This window comes from Podarcis vaucheri, assembly GCF_965113315.1.
Source record: "Podarcis vaucheri genome assembly, chromosome: 5".
NCBI lineage: Eukaryota > Metazoa > Chordata > Lepidosauria > Squamata > Lacertidae > Podarcis > Podarcis vaucheri.
The window spans coordinates 30,869,983-30,892,732 of record NC_138763.1 but is presented as its reverse complement, the minus strand read 5'-3'; the positions used below and the strand labels follow the sequence as shown (position 1 = coordinate 30,892,732).

The 22,750-nt window shown below is 41.1% G+C and overlaps 2 long non-coding RNA genes across 2 annotated transcripts in view; one reads left to right on the top strand and one right to left on the bottom strand.

Moving 5' to 3' along the window:
• The window catches only part of LOC309532076, a 145,207-nt gene extending 128,991 nt beyond the window's left edge, over positions 1–16,216 (bottom strand). The window contains exon 1 of the long non-coding RNA XR_014219586.1: positions 16,155–16,216. This is a non-coding gene — a long non-coding RNA (uncharacterized lncRNA). The remainder of the gene's footprint in view (positions 1–16,154) is intronic.
• Positions 1,998–21,991, top strand: LOC309532047. Its single transcript, XR_014219551.1, has 3 exons — positions 1,998–2,125; positions 19,669–19,823; positions 21,826–21,991. It is a non-coding gene; the product is annotated as an uncharacterized lncRNA (long non-coding RNA).
• Positions 21,992–22,750: the final 759 nt, after the last annotated feature.

The following is a 22,750-nucleotide window of genomic DNA, read 5'->3' as shown; positions in this document are numbered from 1 at the left end:
ACAGGAAGGGGTTGCTTGAGCAAACCTACATTCTCCAGCATGCGTTTATTGTCAAACAGACTTTCTTTTTATTTCATAAAATTTACAGACCACTTCATTGGTATGCCCTCCTGGGGGGGGGGGCAGGCAGGGAACGCACCTCAAATCAGTCTATAATAATAATAATAATAATAATAATAATAATAATAATAATAATAATGAAATTATCAGTTTTTAAAACAGCTATTTTAAGTGATCATAACATTGAAATCAACAGTAGACTAAAAACCATATCAAAGCACAGATGAACATTGTACATACCTTGAAAGGCTAGATTAAACAATAATTTTTTTTACAGGCAACTTTAAAAACCTAGCCCCATGTTGCAGGACACCAACTCAATGCAGAAGAAGAAGAGTTTGGATTTGATATCCCGCGAACCCGGTTCCCCAGATTACGACTCTATTGGTCTTAACTACTACACCACACTGGCTCTCCAGTGTGGTAAAAGAAGGGTAAAAGATGATGCATAACACAGTGACCTCAGGGAGAATCCTCCTTCTTCCATTCCATCATGGCAAATGTCAATTTAAAAAGAAAAAGATGTATGCCTCATTTTAAAAGGCCATTTCTTTACATCAGCTTAATTTACGTCGGCATGCTTTATGCAAGCTTCTTGCGCGTGGAACTGCTCCTCCCTAAGAGTGGCAGATGGAAGAGAGATCGTATAATCCCCCCTTCAAATTGCAAACGAATATTAGTTGCACTCTGTAACTAAACATTCCAAACTCTGTACCTGAATTATTGGCATATTTCTTCAAGGCTGAATATTTATAGTCTGCAGCAGCTTTCAGAGTCTCAGGGTCTCATTTTAATGAACACGCTTTCTCCAGCAACAACAACATCCAAGTTACAGATCTATTCAAAATCCATAATTTTAAATTAGCAGGCACAGTTTGATAGGGTTCCATTGATATTTTCCGTTAGTTATTACCAAGAATAATACACAAATTAAACTACGTCCAGCAACATACTAAACTGCGCAATTTAGATCTAAACAGACATGCTTCGAAGCACTTACAGTTTTAGTAACCCAAAGCAATTGAACATGATATTCCAAAACCAGATTCTACAAAATCAAATTACTTTCTGCTCTCAGACAATTAATAAAACTGTTCAGGGGGCTCGGAAATCTATTAATCTCTTTTTGCTTCCATGACCTAGAATGGATCTAAAATATAAGAAACATTAAATGGAAGTTACAGAGTCATACACTGCTTTCTCCTGTTCTCCTGTGTGGGGATCGCATTAGAATTCAGACTTTGAATGGAAAACTGTGCTATACGAGTATTTATGAAGTTTTATAATCAAATAATTATTTATTAGACTTTTTAATCCACCTTTCACCATGTAGTCTGAAGGTGGGTTACACCGTATTAGCACTCAAGGGAGGAAATTGTTTCCAGGCTACTTGAACACTGATGCTGGGTTTGAGCTTCAGATCAAAACACTAAATGTAAAATTGCACACGAAATTAAATTCTAATTTCTCAGTATCAAAGAAAGATATTGCACTGAAATATATTTTAAAATTTTGCATGCCCATCTGAATATGATTTGGTGGTTAAGCAGGAGCTCAAGCTTTTGGCATATTCTGATTTGGTATTGTGAAATCTCAATAAACTGCTAAATTTTAACACAGAAAATAAATTTTGATAAAGGCTACTTTTTGTAACATTTTCCTGCAAATTCAACTCTTGAAATTGGCTTCTTTTTGTGGAATACTGTTGTTTTTATTTGCAGTCAATTTGGGGGGGCTATCAAAAATGCAGCCCTAAAAACAAAGTATTAAGTCTTTTTTTTAAAAAAAAAGGAAAAAATGTGCATGGCTTCTTTCAATTTGTCATGGGCCATTTGTTGGATAGAAAGCAATACATATAATGTGAATGGACGATATCACATCTCTACTACAAAAGCACACAATCACTCAGGTCCAACCTCAGACATTCTCTCAACTGCAGGATATCTTAGAAGTGTGTTTGTTTTGAGAACTACTATGAGGTATTCTCCAGGCCATCAGAAGCAAGAATTATGTTGCACAGATATTCTTTTGCAAGCATGATACTGTACTTCAGAATGCTACAAAGGTAATACAATAGCACTGACCAGCTCACTTGCTTCCAGTGTTAATATCTTCAGCAGATGTTTGGAGGCCTTTTCTACTTCGTTTGTTTTGAAAGTGTGATATTAATTAATGTTAACGTTATTACTGTGTGGGAGCGATGGTCATTTTTGCTTTGAAACAGATATAGAATGCATGAAAAGTTTGCATGAAAACAACACCGCATTCTAATATTCAGCAGCAGACCCATTAGTAGCTTGTCTTTGAAACGCAGTTGTGCAAAGGGTTTCTATCAGTATGTATTAAGAGGTTTTCCATTTTTCTGTCACTTCTTTTGGTGGAGTGCTAGCTTTAATTGTGCAACCTGAATTTGTCAGTATGTGATTCAATCCCACCCCTAAACAATGACAATCGAAGTGCCCAAAGTCATGCTATGAGGGCCACACTGATGATGTTCTTAGACTAGCTTTCAATATTAAGGCAAAGCGTGTTCTCCTTGAAATGAGAGCACGTGTTGCGGTGGGGTCCGCTGAGTCACCCCTCTGTTGCCAGGCAAGGTGGCCAATCTGACCCCTGGCAATTGATTGGTTGGCTGGGTTGCCGGGGAAATTTGCTTGTTGCAATTTTGGTGGGAGGGATCGAACCTTTTAAATTCCGGGCACGCAGCTTGGTGCTTTCTCTTTTGCTGTGTGAACCGGATCACCCGCCCGCCCACCCTGAGTTTCAAGGGTTTTGCTTTGACCTTGCTATGCCTGTCATGGGGTCATCTGCTCTTGGGGCAGGGGCCTGGTAGGAATTTTGTCCATCTGGCCAATTGGCGGGGCCATTTGGTTTTTGCCTACTGCGTAGCAAATCACCACAACTTGTAAGGTTGCGGTTAGGGATTGGTTATCAAATTGGTTGGAGGAGGGGTAAGGATTGGCTGGGCCTGCCCCTCCAATGCTGCTGTGGAAGGGAATTCTGTTAAAGGAATCCAGGGGCTTGCCACGATTTCGTCCGAATCCCTGGAATGGGGCTAGGGCCGGCAAGCCCCGGGAAGCATGCGGGTGAGTGCTGAGGGCCTGTGACTCAGCTCCATTGCTCCCCAATATTGTTTTCCCTTACTGGCTTCCGAGGGAGTGCGGAGCTCAGTTCTCTGTCCCTAGGCGGGGGGAGGGTCAGATAGTCTTAACCAATGCCTAAGCAACCACTCACAGATACGTATTTTAATAAAGTTGTGGCCAAAATTATGCCAAAAACCTTAAACAAAAATTATGTGTGAGTTGTGAGTTATTTGAGGGGTGGCTTGGGGACCTCAACACGCAAACATTATGTACTTGAGTTCTTCTCTGGCTCAGATCTGAATCCAAGCCAGAAAAGAATGCCCACCTTCTCCAGTAGCAACAGCTCTCAGTTTCTCCTGTTTTTCCTCAATCTTTCTTCCTCATCCAATGTGTGAAAAAGTCAATTTCCCAAGGAGAGCTAGAACACCTTGGGAAGATTGCAATACTCAGAGGTCCCTTGGCACACTACTTTCAACTGTGTTTCATGTATCGGAGAAGAAGTGAGTAGGGAGAGAGACTGAGAGGGGCTCGTTCCCCTACCACTGCTGCTACCACCTACTGTTCCATTGCAACTGCTGGAGTAGCCACCAGAGGGGGGCAAGCAGGGAGAGAAGGCAATGACAAAGGGGGAAGAAGAGCAAGGGGAAGGTAGGGGCCATGCTGGCAGAACTGCCACTGCAGTTGCCAGCTAATAATAATAATACAAAGCAACCAACAGCTATTGAGCTCTACTCCACCAATGTACTAAAGGTCCAAACTAGCAAGTATCGTCCAAGTTGTTGCCTGAATAGTAACAACATGAACAGCTGGATTTCCACAGGGAAGGAAGCCTACAACCTGGGTGCATTATATGGTGTACGTCTTTGAGGATCAACTTCTGTGATACATGCAGTCTGGTCCCATTCACAGGGACTCAGAAGCAAGTTCCACTGTGTTCAACAGGGCTTAAACCCCAATTCATGCACACAGGGGTGTGCCTTAGAAAGGCCTATGAATGTTGGCAAAGCACGAGGCAAACACAACCATTTTTGAGAAGCATAACAATAAAACCAGCAGACCCGGGTCTTTTGCAAAACTCCAGATTTGTATAAAACGTTGCGTATTTCATTTGTAGGAGAGGTGGCTTTTCATAGAAAGTGACCTGAGAAACGTTACCATACTAATGTGTAGCAAATGAATTCTGAAGTCATTATTCTCCCACATTTTCTTTCCCGTCACTCACTTCCTCCAGGAGGGTATCTTCAGAACATGATATTTCTCGAGGGTTTTACTTTGTTTACTGATTTGTGATCTGAGGATTTTTACGCACATGCATGGGAAAGATACCACGCCTGGAATGTAAAGAGCATGATAACAGCATGTCAGATAAACAAGGAAACCAAACACCATCATTAAAAGGTCAAAAAGGCCAATGGAAAGCAAAGTAGTTTAATTAAAGGCTGCCTATGTTGTTAAAAAATGTCCTGACATATTGGTGAGCTATTGTAGGCATACATTCCAGAGCAAATGCAAAAGGAAGAGTTCTGTGGAATCTTACAACTGGTTGTGGCATGGACCTTTATGGCTCATAGTCTATTACAGGGGTCTGCAACCTTTAAGACAAAAAGAGCCACTTGGACCCGTTTCCGAAGAAAAAAAAACTGGGAGCCGCAAAACTCGTCATTATAAAAATAACTTTTTTGTCACTTTTTTATCATTTCTTTGTTTGACCCCTCAGAATTACTCCTCCTCATAGAAATAAACGTTAAATTAACAAGTTACCTTTTTTTGTGTGTGTGTTCTTCACTCCCCTTCAAAACAGTGACCAGCGTACATGCCCCCTTTCAATGCAGTGACCAGCTTACATGCCCCTTACAATGTAGCGGGCGGGCAGGAAGGTGACGTCGGGACGGTGCGTGACTAACGCACGCACCGCCCCCATGCGACATCACAGCCAGTACAGCGCCTGCCACAGTGGGGAGTGTTGGGGAGCACAATGCGCCTCCTCCCCTCGCTAGTATCCGCCCCGGAGCCGCAGCAAAGGTGTAAAAGAGCCACATGCGGCTCCGGAGCCGCGGGTTGCAGACCCCTGGTCTATTATGTCACATACAAAAAAAGAGTCTTATGCTTCATATGCACACACAGATTTAGGTGGCTATAGCTAGCATATCCAAGAGCCCAAAACTGAAAGGGCTAGGAGTAGGCTTGTGACATTTCTATGCAGAATCCAGATCAATACATGATGAGAACTGAGTGATGCATTCTCAACTGCAGTCATAGCTATGCCTATGCCATTGAACACGCATAGTGTGCAAGAAACTCACAGTTCTGATTAAGTCCAAATTGAGGAGAATCAAATTTGCTGATACACTGTAGTTCAGCAATTTGGTGGTGAAGGCTCACTTTAAAGTAAAAAAAGTAAAGTAAAGTAAGAAAATTGTAGTATGATGACCATGGGTGCCTCCAGGCGGTCATTATTTTTCAGGAGGAAGTCAAGCACATTGTGGAATTTTAGGTTTTCTGATTTAACATGGATTAAAGCAAGAAGATCAAACCTCTCCATTCTTAAGGAAATCAGCCCTGAGTGCTCACTGGAAGGACAGATCCTGAAGCTGAGGCTCCAATACTTTGGCCACCTCGTGAGAAGAGAAGACTCCCTGGAAAAGACCCTGGTGTTGGGAAAGATTGAGGGCACAAGGAGAAGGGGACGACAGAGGACGAGATGGCTGGACAGTGTTCTTGAAGCTACGAACATGAGTTTGACCAAACTGCGGGAGGCAGTGGAAGACAGGAGTGCCTGGCATGCTCTGGTCCATGGAGTCACGAAGAGTCGGACACGGCTAAATGACTAAACAACAACAAAGCACTTGGCAAATCCACATTAAACAAATGCAAAAACCATGAACTCTTTGCGGTTTGGAAAGTGATGGGGAAATGCATTTTAAAGTGTTGAATGAACAATGGGAAAATGTTTAAATGCCCCATTAGCAAATCAGGATGAATGCTGATTGCCATGCAACTGCCCTGTAAATGAATTCAAATGAATGTTCAGTAAAGACCAGGCATAATCTAACAACCATGTAAGCTTTGTGCAAGTGAATCAGGATGAATGCTCAATAAACAGATCATCTGAAGGAGCCCTTTGAGATCAGCATCAGTGCCCTGGGACACTGAAAAGTTTACCATTGATTTCTGAATGAGGTTGCTTCTGATCTCAAATTTGTGTTCATTTATTGCTACTCATGGAGGCTGACTTAAATAAATACTGCTTCTTTCACTCAGAGTGTTTGAAGAAAGTGGTGCTTTTTTTAAAAAAAAAAGTGTGGCTATTTTCATTCTTGTTCTATCAAGTCATTTTTAATTCTGGGAATGACCTACCCATGCTATATAGCAGAGAACAATATTTCAGTGCAGGGCACAGATTAAATGTTAAGTGAGCAAATGTGTTTCAGAAAGTTACTCCTCTGAAGCCATCTCATTCATTTTTCTGCCCTGCTGTTGCTGCCTAGACGTTGACAGATGGAGTGGTGTGTTTTGGGTCAGAGGGTTTTCCACCAAGTAGAACAAGTCAATCTACATTCTCATCAAGGCCCTGCGGTTGTATTTTGAGTTTGCCTTATTGTATTAGTTAGTATAATCATTTTAAAACAATGCTAATGTGGCCCCACTGGAAGCAAACACTCTTGTTTTCTTATTGAAAGCAATGAGCCCCCAGCAGCTTTGTTTAATCAAATATAATGTTACCTCCAGCTGAATAGATTACAGAGACCAGGTCAAATTCTGTGGTATATTGTGCCTTTTGATGTTGTTAGTAATTATTGTTGTTAGTGAAGATTTCATCAACTGTTTCTCTCTCTTTTTGAAATCATTTCTATTAGATTTTACAAATATAAATTTATAACCATACCAAATACACATCCATCTAAAGAGATTACTCTGAATCTCAAGACTTCCCCCATCCCCTCTACGGGTCCTATTATCAACATTTTCAACTGCATTTTATTTAGTAATCTATATTTCTTATCTGTCCATGTTGTCCGTAATATCTATTACATTACAAGTGAGATTAAAATCCTGCTAATGTTTTCATCTGCTTACAGAGTTCTCCTAAATAAATTATAAACTTTTCCCATTCTTTCTTGAATTTCTTGTCTTCTTGGTCCTTGAGCTTTCCAGTCAGTTTTGGCATTTCAGCATAGTCCAACAGCTTAGTTTGCCATTCCTCTCTGGTACGTACTATGTCTTCTTTCTATCTCTGAGTTAGCGGCATCCAAATTCATCAACCTTTTCAGACCCAGAACCCACTTTTGACCCAAACATGCATTTGGGGAACCATTCTTTAACTATCCTCCTGATGTGACTCACCTTGGATCATAGCTGTCAACTTTTCCCTTTTCTTGTGAGGAATCCTATTCAGAATAAGGGAATTTCCCTTAAAAAAGGAAAACATTTTCAGCTATGCCTTGGATCAGGCTGTGACAACCCACTGACAATTCCCAACCCACCAACTGAAGACCAGTTAGTATATACTAGTTGAAAAGAGAGACTTTTTATGATTATTCTAAACTCATTGTACTGCAGATACTACCAGATAGCAATACTGTTTAAACAAAAGAAGAGAATCCTGACCATATAATTTAATCAGGAGAGAAATACTAAATGGATGATCCTGTTGAATGTATTTCAAAACTTTAAATTATTATTATTATTTATGCCCTGCCCATCTGGCTGGGTGGCTTACAGTATATCTAAAAACTTAACGCACCATCCAGTTCTATACCCCTCCAAATAACAAAAGGTACTTTATTGTAACACCCCCTTTCCCACTGACTGAGCCCCATGCCATCCCTCCATTCCTTGCTGCTGGAGGCTCTAGTTTTGCTGAATGCTATATTCGGTTAATCTGCAATAATAATAATAATAAATTTTATTTATATCCCGCTCTCCCCAGCCGAAGCTGGGCTCAGCATGTTGGACACTATAAGACGACATTTATTCATAGAATCGTAGAATCATAGAGTTGGAAGAGACCACAAGGGCCATCGAGTCCAACCCCCTGCCAAGCAGGAAACACCATCAGAGCACTCCTGACATATGGTTCTCAAGCCTCTGCTTAAAGACCTCCAAAGTAGGAGACTCCACCACACTCCTTGGTAGCAAATTCCACTGTCGAACAGCTCTTACTGTCAGGAAGTTCTTCCTAATGTTTAGGTGGAATCTTCTTTCTTGTAGTTTGGATCCATTGCTCCGTGTCCGCTTCTCCGGAGCAGCAGAAAACAACCTTTCTCCCTCCTCTATGTGACATCCTTTTATATATTTGAACATGGCTATCATATCACCCCTTAACCTCCTCTTCTCCAAGCTAAACATGCCCAGCTCCCTTAGCCGTTCCTCATAAGGCATCGTTTCCAGGCCTTTGACCATTTTGGTTGCCCTCCTCTGGACACGTTCCAGTTTGTCAGTGTCCTTCTTGAATTGTGGTGCCCAGAACTGGACACAGTACTCCAGGTGTGGTCTGACCAGAGCAGAATACAGTGGCACTATTACTTCCCTTGATCTAGATGCTATACTCCTATTGATGCAGCCCAGAATTGCATTGGCTTTTTTAGCTGCCGCGTCACACTGTTGGCTCATGTCAAGTTTGTGGTCAACCAAGACTCCTAGATCCTTTTCACATGTACTGCTCTCAAGCCAGGTGTCACCCATCTTGTATTTGTGCCTCTCATTTTTTTTTGTGCCTCTCATTTTTTTTTATTCGACTCACAGGTATTTATTTTTAAAATGGCTTTTGTCCATTCTTCACCCTCTATGAACAGAAGGTTTCTTTCCATCCACTGAAGGCTTTTGGTCTAGTGGAGGATCCCACCAATCTGAAGGAGGCAGCTTTGCCAACTTTCCTCTTCCTTCTACAACTGCCAGTGCCTCCTCCCACCCAACTGTTCCAGAGAGATGTCCCCTAAGCCCCAGGAGCAGATTTTTGAAGGGCACAAGAGAGAATTGGCAAAAGTCTCCTCCTGTGAAGTCTGAATCCAAGCCAGTATTCCTAGGTTTCACCTCAACAAAGTTCTCAGAGCTCAAAAGAAGAAATAAAGCAATTTGAAATACAAATTTTAAAAATATCCCAATAAAAACAGTAAATGTAGCATAACTATTCAAGGCACAGAGTAAAAACAGCTTAAAGCTATGGCGGGTATTAAAAGCCTGGGAAAATAACATGTTTGTTGTGTGCTGATTGACACCAAAGAAGATGCCATGTAAGCATATTTGGGGAGAGTAACCTTACAGTTGGGTGGCCACAACTGAAAATGCCCTGTCTCTGGTTTCCTCTCTACATGTTGTTTTTGTAAAGAAACCTTATGTGTGTGTTCTTTCAGTTAAAGAGATGCCCAAAGATCATAAACCACCAAGCTTTTCATAATGAGCCTCAGCATCATGTGAAATGGCAGTCTTTGCCCTACGTTGCGCCTTGAACATTCATGTGCCTGCATTTACATGTTTGTGCTAAAACCTTAACAAGGCAAAATAAATAAATAAATAGGGGCAATGATCCAGGGAAGCCCACCATGCATGCAAAAAGTAGGGATGATCCAGCTGGTAAACAGGGGCAACCGGAGTTCATGCTGCAAGGGCCTGGGCAGGAGAGTGAGAGAACTTTGCCGTGACTGGAGATAAGGGTCTGCTGCAGCAGGAATGGCAGGCTGTGCTGCACAGGAGATGGGGACAGAAAGGCAAGTTCCAGAAAGGGCAGGAAGACCTGAGGCAAAATGAAATGCAGACACAGGCAAGCATTCGACAAAGGGCTCTGCAGCTCTACAGTTCTGTGGTTTTGTGTATACAAAGAGACTGTTGCTGATTTCGACAGCTGGAAACCCTGAAAGTGGAAGCCTAGAAGTAACTTGGCAAAAGCCCAAAATACCACTGTGGTGATGTCACCCCAGCTCAGAGATGCTGGGAGTGCTTTTTAAGCAAAACCTGATGATTGCAAGGACATGAAAGCCCTGAGTTGAGAGAGAAGGTGCTGCAGATTCTAGTTGCCACCTCTCTGTTGTCATAATCTACCGGCAATGTTCCTGCTAATGTATTTCTCAGCTGTGCGGAGGGGTGCTCTCTGTGAACCTGGCCCATTCGCATGGATGCTTTGATACAGTCCGGGTTGAAAGGAAAAGCATTCTGATAAAAGCAAGCAAGAACAAGGAACTCACTTTTGGTATCACCCACCCACTACCACAGTTCTCCACCCACACACATACTTGTTCTGCTCTCTCCACTGCTGTTCTTTTACATACGCAGCAGATCCCAGGACTGAATGTGGCCAACCACATTTTTATTTTTCAACCCAGACTGAATTTAAATTGTTGCACACTTTCTTTTGTGGACTGAATATCAATTGTTGTGAAATGGGCTGATTTTTTGTATATTGGTGCCTGACGCATGGGGTGAAAGTGTATCTATTGGTTCTCCGTCTCTGTTGAAATATTGCAAACCAATATGGCAGTGATGGAGAACCTGTGACCCTCCAGGTGTTGCTGGACTTCAACTCCCATCAGTCCCAGCCAGCCAGCAGAACCAATAATCAGGGATGATGGGAATTGTAGTCCATCAATATCTGGAGGGTCACAAGTTCCCTACCCATGCCATATGGTACAGTACTGTGTTTGTCATAGATCAGGAAGTCCTGGATTTAAAAGACCTATTCTACCATGAAGTGCACCATGTGCTGGTGGGTTACTATCACAACCTGAACATTACAGAAAGAGCAGAACACACATATAATGAATGACTGAATGCCAACTCAAAACATTCATCACCATTTCTATTCACACACATGTACACACACACTAAACCATGCAAAAACACATGCATGTTTGAGAAAGGTGTGGAAAAAGGGGGCACTTTAATTTATTTATATATATGGAATGTCCTCAAGTAATGTTCATAATTGGCCACTGGGACCATATTAGGACCATATAAAGGATCTATACTGGCTCCCAGTACATTTCCAAGCACAATTCAAAGTGTCAGCGCTGACCTTTAAAGCCCTAAATGGCTTCGGCCCTGTATACCTGAAGGAGCATGTCTGCCCCCATCGTTCAGCCCAGACACTGAGATCCAGTTACAAGGGTCTTCTGGTGGTTCCCTCACTGCGAGAAGTGAGGTTACAGGGAACCAGGCAGAGGGCCTTCTCAGTAGTGGCACCCACCCTGTGGAATGCCCTCCCATCAGATGTCACAGAGATAAAGAACTACACAACTTTTAGAAGACATCTGAAGGCAGACCTATTTAGGGAAGTTTATAATGTTCAACATTTTTTAATGCTTTATTATGAGCCAGGTGGGGCAGCGTATAAATAATAAGCTATTACAATTGTTTATCCAATTATTTTTAAAAAAATGAGATGAGCTTATGCATCAGTACAAAATATTGCTCACCCCGTAACAAGGGGGCGGGGGTGTCCAAGACAGGGTAGGCAAGTTGCTCCATGCTGCATATTGTTTGCATAAATGCTACACGGCTGCTTTCTGTACACATCTTCGAGATATTGAGCAAAGCTGTTTTTAAAGTGAAGCTGTTTCTTTCTGGCAGAATTGGATTTGTCAGTGTGCTGCACCTATTCATCTCCCTGTATCCGCCAGCTACTGAGAAATTCAAATAGCCCCACTCTCAGCGCTCTGGTACTCATATTCTTCAGAAGCAGAAAGAATATTATTTGGGAATGTCTTCTTGGCAGAGTATCAAAACTGATCTGAGCCAGTATTTTTTAAAAGTATTACTTAAAAGTCCTGGTATAAGAATTCTCTCTCTGTAAGGTCTCCCACCCCTCATCTCTGGAGATGGCTGGGGGAGTGAGTGACAGAGGCAGGGGGTTAGCTCATTTCCAGTTGAACCCAGTTCAAAGTGGGAGCTGGATATAATGTCAACTGGGTCTACCATCATCAAGGAAGCCATTTCCTAATCCCCAGTTAGCATACGATCAGAGTACCCTCCTCCTACCCCTGGGCAGAAGTGTACAAGTAAAAACTTGTGAGGAGGGAATTTGGTGAAAGAGCACTCAACAAAAAATGAAGCAGTTTGCAAAAGCAGCCAGGACAGACAACAAAGAAGGAAGGACAGATTGATAACACTTGTATCCAGGGATGGGAGACAAATCTGGTTTGGTTCAGATTCGAATACAAACCTACCTAATTCTCATTTTCTGAATCGGTATGTGAACCAAAACACAGCTATTCTTTGAAATTTGCACTTCTCCAAATGTTGTGATGCAGTCCTCCAAACAAATACTGTGTACCAAGATGTGTGCATTATGGTAAAGTGTGCATAAAAATGCATATATTTGTGATAATAAGCATAAAAAATGCATTATTTTACAGGGAATCACTTGGAAAAAATGTGCTGATGAATTTTCACGAGGATTTTTCAATTTTAAAAATTTGCAGACTTATGCAGAAATTTGGCAGACTGAAGGCAGGGAAAAGGGGAAAGTAAGAAAAACCAAAATTGGCCATTCTTACTAGCGTCTGTATATACTATTAGTTTGCTGTTTCAGGACCGAAGATGCAAACACGCCCGTCCTTCTCTGTTGCCTTTGCACAGGTAGAATTTGTTGTATTAGGTATGGTTGTGAAGCAAAATTAACTTTAAAGAAACATTGCTATAAAATTCTTATATTCTGCTTACTGTCCTTTTTAATTAAGAATATATGTGACGTAACTTGTGCAGCAAAACCACAGAAAATGCCCTTTACCACAAACCTGGCGCAAAGATTTGCAGCTGAATCGGCAAGATGCTTTACTGGGGCACTATCGCATCAAACTGAACAAGCACTATATGACAAATGGAAAGTCTTTTATGTTGGACATGCCAGACACTGGGTATCACAGATAATTTGAGGTATCCTGTTAGATGGGAAATGTTTTACTGAACAAAATTAATGAATCCCAAAATTGAGAATGTGATGGTGTGTAATGTGCTCTCTATTTTATAAGTCCCCCCTCCCCCGCTGGAAAAGATCAACCAGCTCAAAATACCTTAGGAATGAATTGTCTTCTTTAGCGTACATACTGGAACTTGCTGTTTTGAGGTGATACTCTGGCTGGCTGGGACGTGCCAGGCAGCTGAAACTGCTGAGAATTAATCTCTCTCTCTTTTGTTTGGGAAACGGGAGTGTATGTACTGAAACAGCCATCCCTGCCTTTACAGTTTGCCATAAACAAAAGCATAATATTCTTCCTTCTGAGACTACAGACAGTAGACGTAGACAGTAGACGTAAATACAGAGAAAGCTCAAAGAAGACATGTGATACCTGACTACCTATTTTTCTATTACTTTACCCAGTTCATGCAGTTCTCAAAGCCACCAAGGATATAAAAATCAAATAAATACGCCTCTAAATTACTTCCAGAATTCATACATTTTACTGCCTCTCTCTCATTCCATTAAACCTCATTAGTCCATATTCCCAACCCAAATGAGATACATGGAAAGAAAGGAGAGGAAGAGGAAGAGGAAGAGGAAGAGGAGGAGGAGGAGGAGGAGGAAGAAGAAGAAGAAGAAGAAGAAGAAGAAGAAGAAGAAGAAGAACAACAACAACAACAACAACAACAACAACAACAACAACAACAACATTCCATTCTTCCTCCAAGGAGCTCAAGGTGGCACACATGGTCCGTCCACCCCATCCATTTTCTCCTCACAACAACTCTGTTAGGTGGGTTAGGTTGAGAGACAGTGATTGAAAGGTCACCCAGTGAGCTTCCTGACTGATTGGGGATCTGAACCCCAGACTCCCAGAATCTTAGTCCCGAACTAGAACTAGAACTAGAACTAGAACTAGAACTAGAAATAGAAATAGAACTACCACACCACACCACACTATGTTTGCTCACATTCATCACTCATTACTCTGGCTTTTTCATTCCCTCTGTTTGTTTCCCCCACAGTTAAAATTTAGATTCCTTGGGTCAGAGACCAATTTTTCTGCTTCCATTATTCCATAAGTTCTGGTTTCTGACATGAGCACATAAGAACTCCTAAATGGTCATGCATGTGTATCTTGAGATGTGGGTCTTACAGTGCTCATAGGAATGCAGGTGATGCTGTAGTCTAAACCACTGAGCCTCTTGGGCTTGCCAATCAGAAGGTTGCAGTTCAAATCTGCTCGACGGGGAGAGCTCCCATTGTTCTATCCCAGCCATAGCTGTCAACTTTTCCCTTTTCTTGAGAGGAATCCTATTCAGAATAAGGGAATTTCCCTTTAAAAAAGGGAAAAGTTGACAGCTATGATCCCAGCTCCTGCCAACCTAGCAGTTCGAAAGCACGCCAGTGCAAGTAGATAAATAGGTACCACTGTGGTAGGAAGGTAAATGGAGTTTCTGTGTGCTCTGGTTTCCATCACAGTGTTCTGTTGAGCCAGAAGCGGTTTAGTCATACTGGCCACATTACCCAGAAAGCCCGTCTGCGGACACATGCCAGCCCCCTTGGCCTGAAAGCAAGATGAGCGCCGCAACCCCATAGTCGCCTTTGACTGGACTTAACCATACAGGTGTCCTTTACATTTTTACAGTGCTCATCTAAATATTGCTATACCCATTCAGTTTATGAACCTAAGAAGAGTCCTGTTGGATCAAGCCAATAGCCCATCTAGTCCAGAATCCTGTTCTCGCAGACGCCAATGGTAAGCTAGCTAGCAGAACCTGAGCACAATAATTAAAAATAATAATAATTCTCAGTTACAGAAAAGTCTTTGACACATAATGAATCATGCCATTTCTTGCTATTGCTCACATCTGCAGTTTCAACAACAGAGACAAAATGTCCCTGTGTAAGTACCACTTTTTAAATGACTTATAATTAAACTAACTATTGAGGCTTGTTTAAGGAAATTCGTGTAGATATGTTCAGCTTCTTCTAAATAGTGTTATGCAGTAAGTGGCTTCAAATAGACAGAGGTGTTAAAGAAAAGTAGTGCATAGTACTAAGAGCGATGCTATAAAAAGAACAAAGTGTTAGATTGAATAAACATGATATGCTTGGGAATCACAGCATTAGCAACATTTCTTCTTTGTTATTTTCCATCACCTAAACTGCTAGCTCAAAAAAAATATCTCATTTTGATCAAAGTCTCAATGAATGTTTGTTTTTATTATGGAACTGAATATACATATTGCTTCAAAGAACTGAGTAGTCCAGTAATTTATGAATGGATTCAAGTTCCCTACAAAACCATCCATCATAAGGAGTCATGCTCTCTTTTCATAACCAAAGTAAGATTTTTCTATCTCAGCCAGATTCAAAACCTTTCTTAGCTATTCAGAGATTGATGGAACCTTAGGGAAATTCTAGTACACAGCCAAGACAATCTCTGCATCTAGAATTAGATCTTCAATAGGCGATCTATCCTGAGGTTGTGCAGTGTTTGCAGTAATTCAATAGAACAATCAATAGATTGCATCTTATCCAATAATCCATCATGCATCAAACTTCTTTCCAATAATTCTCAACTGGCCTACACTTTCACAAGATGTGCATCCATTCCATGAATATGGAATGTGTGAAATTCAGGTGTGGAATGTGAAAATGATGTAAACAAATTGGGATGGGTTCAGTGGAGGGAAACAAAGATGACCAGAGGTATGAAGCAGGGCTGTGCGTGGACACACACACACACACGCACGCACGCACAACTCTACCCTGTGGCCCTAATCTGTGTCCTGAGGAAGACTCTCAACAGCTATGAATCCTCTAGACAACTTGCACCTTCCATTCCTGATCAGTTCCAATGAGCTCTCTCCATTTCTACTTCCAAAAACCATTTACAATCCCTTCATTTTGCCATACTTCCTATAATTTTGTGCCCATGGCTAAGGCACTTACCTCTGTAACATTTCCTTGAAAAGTATGTGGAGAGAAAACAGTCTGAATAACATCACACCCAGCCCACTTCAGTACTCAAACTCACTGCACTTCATCCTATCAGGAACTGTCAACAAGGTTACTTTGCAACACTATATTGAAATGGCAATGAATGGGTATACCTGTGAAAGGGCAGATAATTTCTTACTCTTCCTTCCAGCCTTCAGTTGACAGCATCTTTTCTACACTGGAAGCCAAGAAATTGTGTGCTTTTACAGTCCCTCGACATCTGCAAAGACAAAAGAGCTTCAGTTCCAAACATTTAAAGAAGAAGAATTTGTTTCTATCACAACATGGAATATGACTGGTGTTAGCGTGGTTTCTTTGGCTAAATTTCTGCCAGGATCACTTCCCTGCCAAATTGTACATGCAATAACTATACATAATTTTTACTTTTTAATAAATGACCACTAAATGGTTGTATAAACAGAGCAAACTAACAGCATATATAGTTTATAATGAATATCTGTTGCTGCATGAGTAACAAATAACTTACCCAGACTGACTGCAGGTCAACACCATTACCACTGGGCTGGTACAGATCAATAGTTTCTCTTGCTGAGAAAGTCACATTGTAACTGTTCCAACAGATACACCCTTGAAACTTCTCCCATGTTTGTACATTCAGACTGGTTTTGGAAATATGACTATTAATACAAGAGTAATAAACATTATGACTCACTGACCCATACAGCTCCTATTGCAAGATTCCCCTCTATATTATTATTCTTCTATATTTTGCATTATATTGGCAATTAATCCTACTAATCTGTATCACAGCTAGATTGCAAACAACAGGCATTATCCCAGATAAAGGGCACAATCCTACGCACATTAAGATGGAAATAATCCCAACTGAATGCTGTGACATGTGTCAGTATATATTCAATGGCTTAGGCTGCGTCCCTCAAAATGTGGATTGAGGAAGCTCAAAAGCAGCATCTGAAATAGCGCAGACAACCACCGAAAGAAGATCTGAAAGCTTTTGCAATCACTAGGTGCTTCCTCAAGGAAACAGTTTGATTCTGGATTATTCAGCATACAATTAGCATGTGCTAAATAGAAATGTTGTTTTTAATTGCATTTTTCCAACTTACTTTTAGCCCACCTTAGATGCTGTGTTGTGCAACATCCAACCAATAGCGCCAGATAATAATAATAATAATAATAATAATAATAATAATAATAATAATAATAATAATTTATTATTTATACCCCGCTCACTCTGGGCGGCTTCCAAAAGAATATTAAAATACTATAATACATCAAACATTAAAAGCTTCCCGAAACAGATGCAGTACACCATTACCTTGAAACTGACCTGGTTGGATAGTGAAGGCTTAGTTTATAGAATTCCTTTTTATCTAGACAATGCACAAATATCAACTGAGAGAGACACTGCAGACTTTGGACAACTGCTATATAAGCTAGAACTCCATTACCAGTACCACTAGAAGCAGCTTCTGTTTCCTGAAATCAGTTAACTAATTCATAAAAACCAATGGGATAACAGCTGACAATGTATCTACTTGGTACTACACACCACAGATTAACAACCAATGGTAATCAAGTCTGAGATTGGATAAACGCCTTTAGACAGTTTGTGTAACAAATTATTTATTGTACTTCAGTCGTAAGCACAGTCTTTGAAAACATGTGACACTACCTTTCATGATACTTAACTTGCAAATAAGAGTGAATTATCAGGTGCAATATTTGTTCAGCATCTTTTCCCCCCAACTCTGGTTTAGCTTGGATTTGCACATGTACCAGTTGGGTGGGCTGAGGAGAAAGGAAGGCTACATGGGCTAAGGCTGTGTACAGAGATTGGCTGACTTAAGGTCTGAGGCCTTTGTTTTTAAAAAAAATTAGAATGGTGTTTGTGTCTAACATTGTGCAGTTTTTTTAAAATGTTTACATGTGAGGAAGAGATCCTATGTCGATAAATCCTCCTCTCAGTAATCCAATATTACTAATGATCTGGCATGACTATCAAATACTGAAACATCCGAGGAAGAGTTTTGTAAAATTTAGAAGTAAATCAGTTATTTGGCCATGTTTTGACTGATGTCTATACAACTATATTAAGGGTGCTGAGGTCTAAAAGCATAGCTGCTAGACGAGGAAAAGAGAGACGTCAGCAAAACTGTTGTCTGGGTTATACTTAAGTGATTTCATACTTGGTAGGAAAAATAGACAAAGTGCAAGCAGTCTGGCTACACATTTTTTAAAGTACTCAGTCAAAGTTTATCACAGGTTACTTGGTGGCCTAGTTGGCTGGCATTTCAAAGTCCAAGATGTCTGCATTTGAGTCTAAAACTTGGCAGACAAAACAGGTTCTTTTGCTCAGCAGGAAAATCTCATTCCCTACCCGCTACTCCAACCTCCTTTAAACGCTATGAACTGATCGGAATTTCAGCACGGTTTACATATAAAACAGTTTAACAGGATTAATTTCAGGAAAGAGCATTTGCTCTAAATTTAGAAATACAACTCAAAGCTAATACTAAATATGAAATGCAACCAGCATTTTCCATGTACAAAAATTAACCTGATGTTTTGCAATGCAAAATAAATGCTGCTTTATTCTGAACTGCAGTTTTATCGTATTCTTGCTTTTTTGTATATTGCCTTGTTACTGTGTAAGAAAGTATGTACAGAATAGTGATAGGTGACTATCAAGTTCAGGTTTCCTCGGTTTCTCATTTTCCCCCCAAACTTAACTTTAGTGTCTTCCACGTTTTCATGTCAGTTTGAATGTTCATTTTAGTGTGAATAGCTCCTAATGCACACTTTTGCCAAATACACATTCTTTACAGAACAATTCTCCCTAATACAATGCAATTTTTGTATGTTATTTTCATGAATACACATATTTCTTCTTCACACCTAATGTATGATTTTTTTTGTACACAATATTCAACTGGAGAACTACAATGCAAAATTCATAGAAATGTGAATTTCAAAAGACAGAGATGTTTCAGTTCACATGTTGTTTTGGGACGTGTGAATTATGCAAAATATAGTGTACGTAGAAGTTCTACAATTGCTTATTTGCATATAAAGAACAGTGAACGAAGCAACATCAGAATGTTCTAGAAGAGCCACAGAGCACAGCACACCTTTTTGGCTTTTTATTCAAAGCTGTGCAAGAGAAGCATCATGAAGTGAATGACCTGAGCTGCAGAGGGTGGGGAGAAAATCTTGTTGCCCAGTTACAGTACCAAATGCTACCCTCAATTCTGAAAAATGAGATGGAAAAGCACTATAGGAAAAGCAGCTTGAATTCATTTCTTAACAATCATGACTGATATTTCACATCAGCTCCCTTTTCTACAACACAATTTGTGCACATATAAACTATCCAGAAAATACAGTCATTCATGGGCTAGAAAAACAGAGCAAGCTATGGCAGATGAAAGTATGTGTATAATTTGCTAACGTTGCCTCAAAATTGCTCAGGGTGGGGTCTATCTATCCTCCAAAGTTTCAAAAGAGAACTTTGCCATCTTCATTCTCCTCCAGAAGTCCCAGCTGCTTTCCATATTCCCGTATTTTAATTTTTACGCTAAGCAGACCAAAAAACTTTTATTTTCATAAATGAGGCATGCTTTTGTTTTTCTGTTTTTCAACCAGGCGAGACAGATGGCCAGTTAAGACAATATTTTAGTGCCAGTCTGGTGGACACCTTCAATGAAATATGTCTGGCACCAAAAAAGAAAAGAAAAAAAGACACGAGGGTGGAGAACATTCCCTCCCACCCTCCTTGGGATATAAAGTGTATTGCAAAAGTAATACCTAGTAACTTTAGTGGGTCTTCCGGAATACACAGCCTTATAGCACAATCTTATGTACTTTGGCTCAGATGCAGGTCTCACTGAATCAATTACCAACACTGGTTTCTGAAAATTATAATGCTATCTGCTGCAGGAATAGGTTAGCAAGCTGAAGCCTCCTGAAAATATGGCTACAGGACGTTGTGGTCACCACTTTTAAGTAGTTGAAGAACCGTGTATTAGGAGCACTTAAGTCTTCTAAAGATCTCCCGCTATATGAACACAGCGCAACACTCAAGAACTTTATCAGACCTTTCTTTAAAATGAACAACAGGGTGATCGGGTATTATAGGCACGCAGAACCTCACTTCTAAGTGCTTTACTTGGCAATGCATCATTGAAATCAAAGATTTGCTCCTCTTAGGATCTGAATATATCACAGGGGCTTCAGCAGGTATCAGTTGCAACCGGTGGGACAGAGACAGGATCTTACTGGAGTTAGACCAGCTTGCTTTATGTCCCTCGCTTCACCCTTTACTCCCACACTCCGCTTTTTGGAGGGGCACAGTTCTCCTTTTTTTCCTGTTTACTGTCAATGTAATCTGACTTCGATTGGTTTGGAGAACTCATCCATCTTAGCTCGTGGTTCGTCAGGCAGACTAATCAAAGGAGCCTGCAGCCTCCCACTACAAATGCGGGGTGGGGGGGGCAAAAGAAAGAAGCAGAAAAGGAACTGGAGAAAGAATAAAAGTCAGAAACAGATATAGGAGACATTAGAAACATAGGAGCTATTGGGGGGGCTGTTATTAACTAAATTTCTTCGTAGTGTACTTGAGTAAGCCAATCATCTATAATATGTATTAACTCACTATTGGCTTGGTGCTTTGATAAAGAAATATACACCAGACCCAGAAAACCAGGACTCAAGGTTAACACAGAAGCACTGAATGGTGATTAATATAATAATGTAGTATAATATATGATCTATGATCTGATCTGATCATTCAGAAATGTGCTGTATAATGGATATATAATGCTGTAACTAACTACAGTGGTACCTCTGGTTACCGACTTAATTCATTCCAGAGGTCTGTTCTTAAGCTGAAACCATTCTTACCCTGAGGCACGCTTTCGCTAATGGGGCCTCCCGTTGCTTGAGCTCCTCTGGCACACGATTTCCATTCGCATCCTGGGGCAAAGTTTGCAACCAGGAGCAACTACTTCCAGGTTAGCAGAGCTCGTAACCTGAAGCATTCATAACCAGAATTGTTCGTAACCAGAGATACCACTGTACACACACACACACACACAGCCTGATTTAAATCTACTATGCTAATTCTGCTAATTTTGCTGGCGTTGTTTTGCTACTATTTTATGGAATTCACTTTTTTTTTACCTTTCTCTTTTATGCTGTTTTAAATTGAATTTGTAAGGTTACTTTAAATGCTCTGAGGTGCCCTGGACATTTTTTAAGGGTAGGGTATAAATTGTTTGGGACGCGGGTGGCGCTGTGGGTAAAAGCCTCAGCGCCTAGGGCTTGCCGATCAAAAGGTCGGTGGTTCGAATCCCCGCGGCGGGGTGCGCTCCCGTTGTTCGGTCCCAGCGCCTGCCAACCTAGCAGTTCGAAAGCACCCCCGGGTGCAAGTAGATAAATAGGTACCGCTTACCAGCGGGAAGGTAAACGGCGTTCCATGTGCTGCACTGGCTCGCCAGATGCAGCTTGTCACGCTGGCCACGTGACCCGGAAGTGTCTCCGGACAGCGCTGGCCCCCGGCCTATAGATGTGAGATGGGCGCACAAACCCCAGAGTCTGTCAAGACTGGCCCGTTCGGGCAGGGGTACCTTTACCTTTACCTTTATAAATTGTTTAAATAATAAAATGAAATATAAAGCAAAGCAAAGCAACGTACTTGCACCCTCCTTTTTCTTAGGAAAAAGCCCATGCTCTTAGGATTTGGCTGCAAATTCCCTACAATGTCCTAGATGGGTGATAATCTTTCTTCCCCCTTATCTCCAGACTTAGGATCGGTTCTCAAGAGCATGTGGCCAAAGTTCTACTCCAAGAAGGATATTCCTGTCACTGTCTAACAGAAGGGGAAGAAGCAAGTGTTTGCCCACTCATTACAGAGATGTCGTACTGGCGGAGAGAGCAAAAGTGTTAACAGGCTGACCAATAAGAAAGCCTGGGGGTGGAGCCTAACTGTGTTTAAGGCTCAAAACAGGAGTTTTGGCAGTGAGTTTGGTTGGTTTCTTGTGGGTGGGAGGCATAGGAGTCAGAGTGAGTTAGAGACAGAGGGGAGACAGTGAATCGGAGTACAGTGTTTCAAAGTATTTAAAACTTGTTTGCGTTCACAATAAACTGGAATCTTTGTTAATACGTTACAACCTGACTGAGTCTGAATATATTACCGGGGAAACCTGGTTGGTGGCAGTGGAAGAGATAAGCCGTGGTGGTGTAGGGTCAATACTCCATGGAACGACCGGGGGCTCTGTGCGAGCGCCACAACAAGGTTCACCGATCTCCCCTCTATCGAACCCCGTGTCCTCCCATAAAATCTATTGTGGAGGGATGGGGTGCCCTCTAGAACAGTGATCAGTAGAAATTACTCACACCCCTACCTTCTTTCTGTTGGAAGGAATGGCTGATTCATCAAAGGCCCTTTTCATTCATGGAAGGACTCGTTCTGACCAGACATTTTATACATGATTTCTGACCGTAGATTGTCTCCCATATATGGTGAAAACATTCTAACTATAGACAGCAGCATCAACAAAAGTGTAAGGTAAAAGTAGAAGCATTTGATCACTCATACCTTATGTTTGAAAAATCAGTCTCAAGTTATGGAAAAGGACTAATGAAAATCCAAAAGGGTCTGCAAACATGAAACATGCCAACAGAAGTCAAAATAATCAAAGACACTGAGAATGCCAAGTGAAAGGTA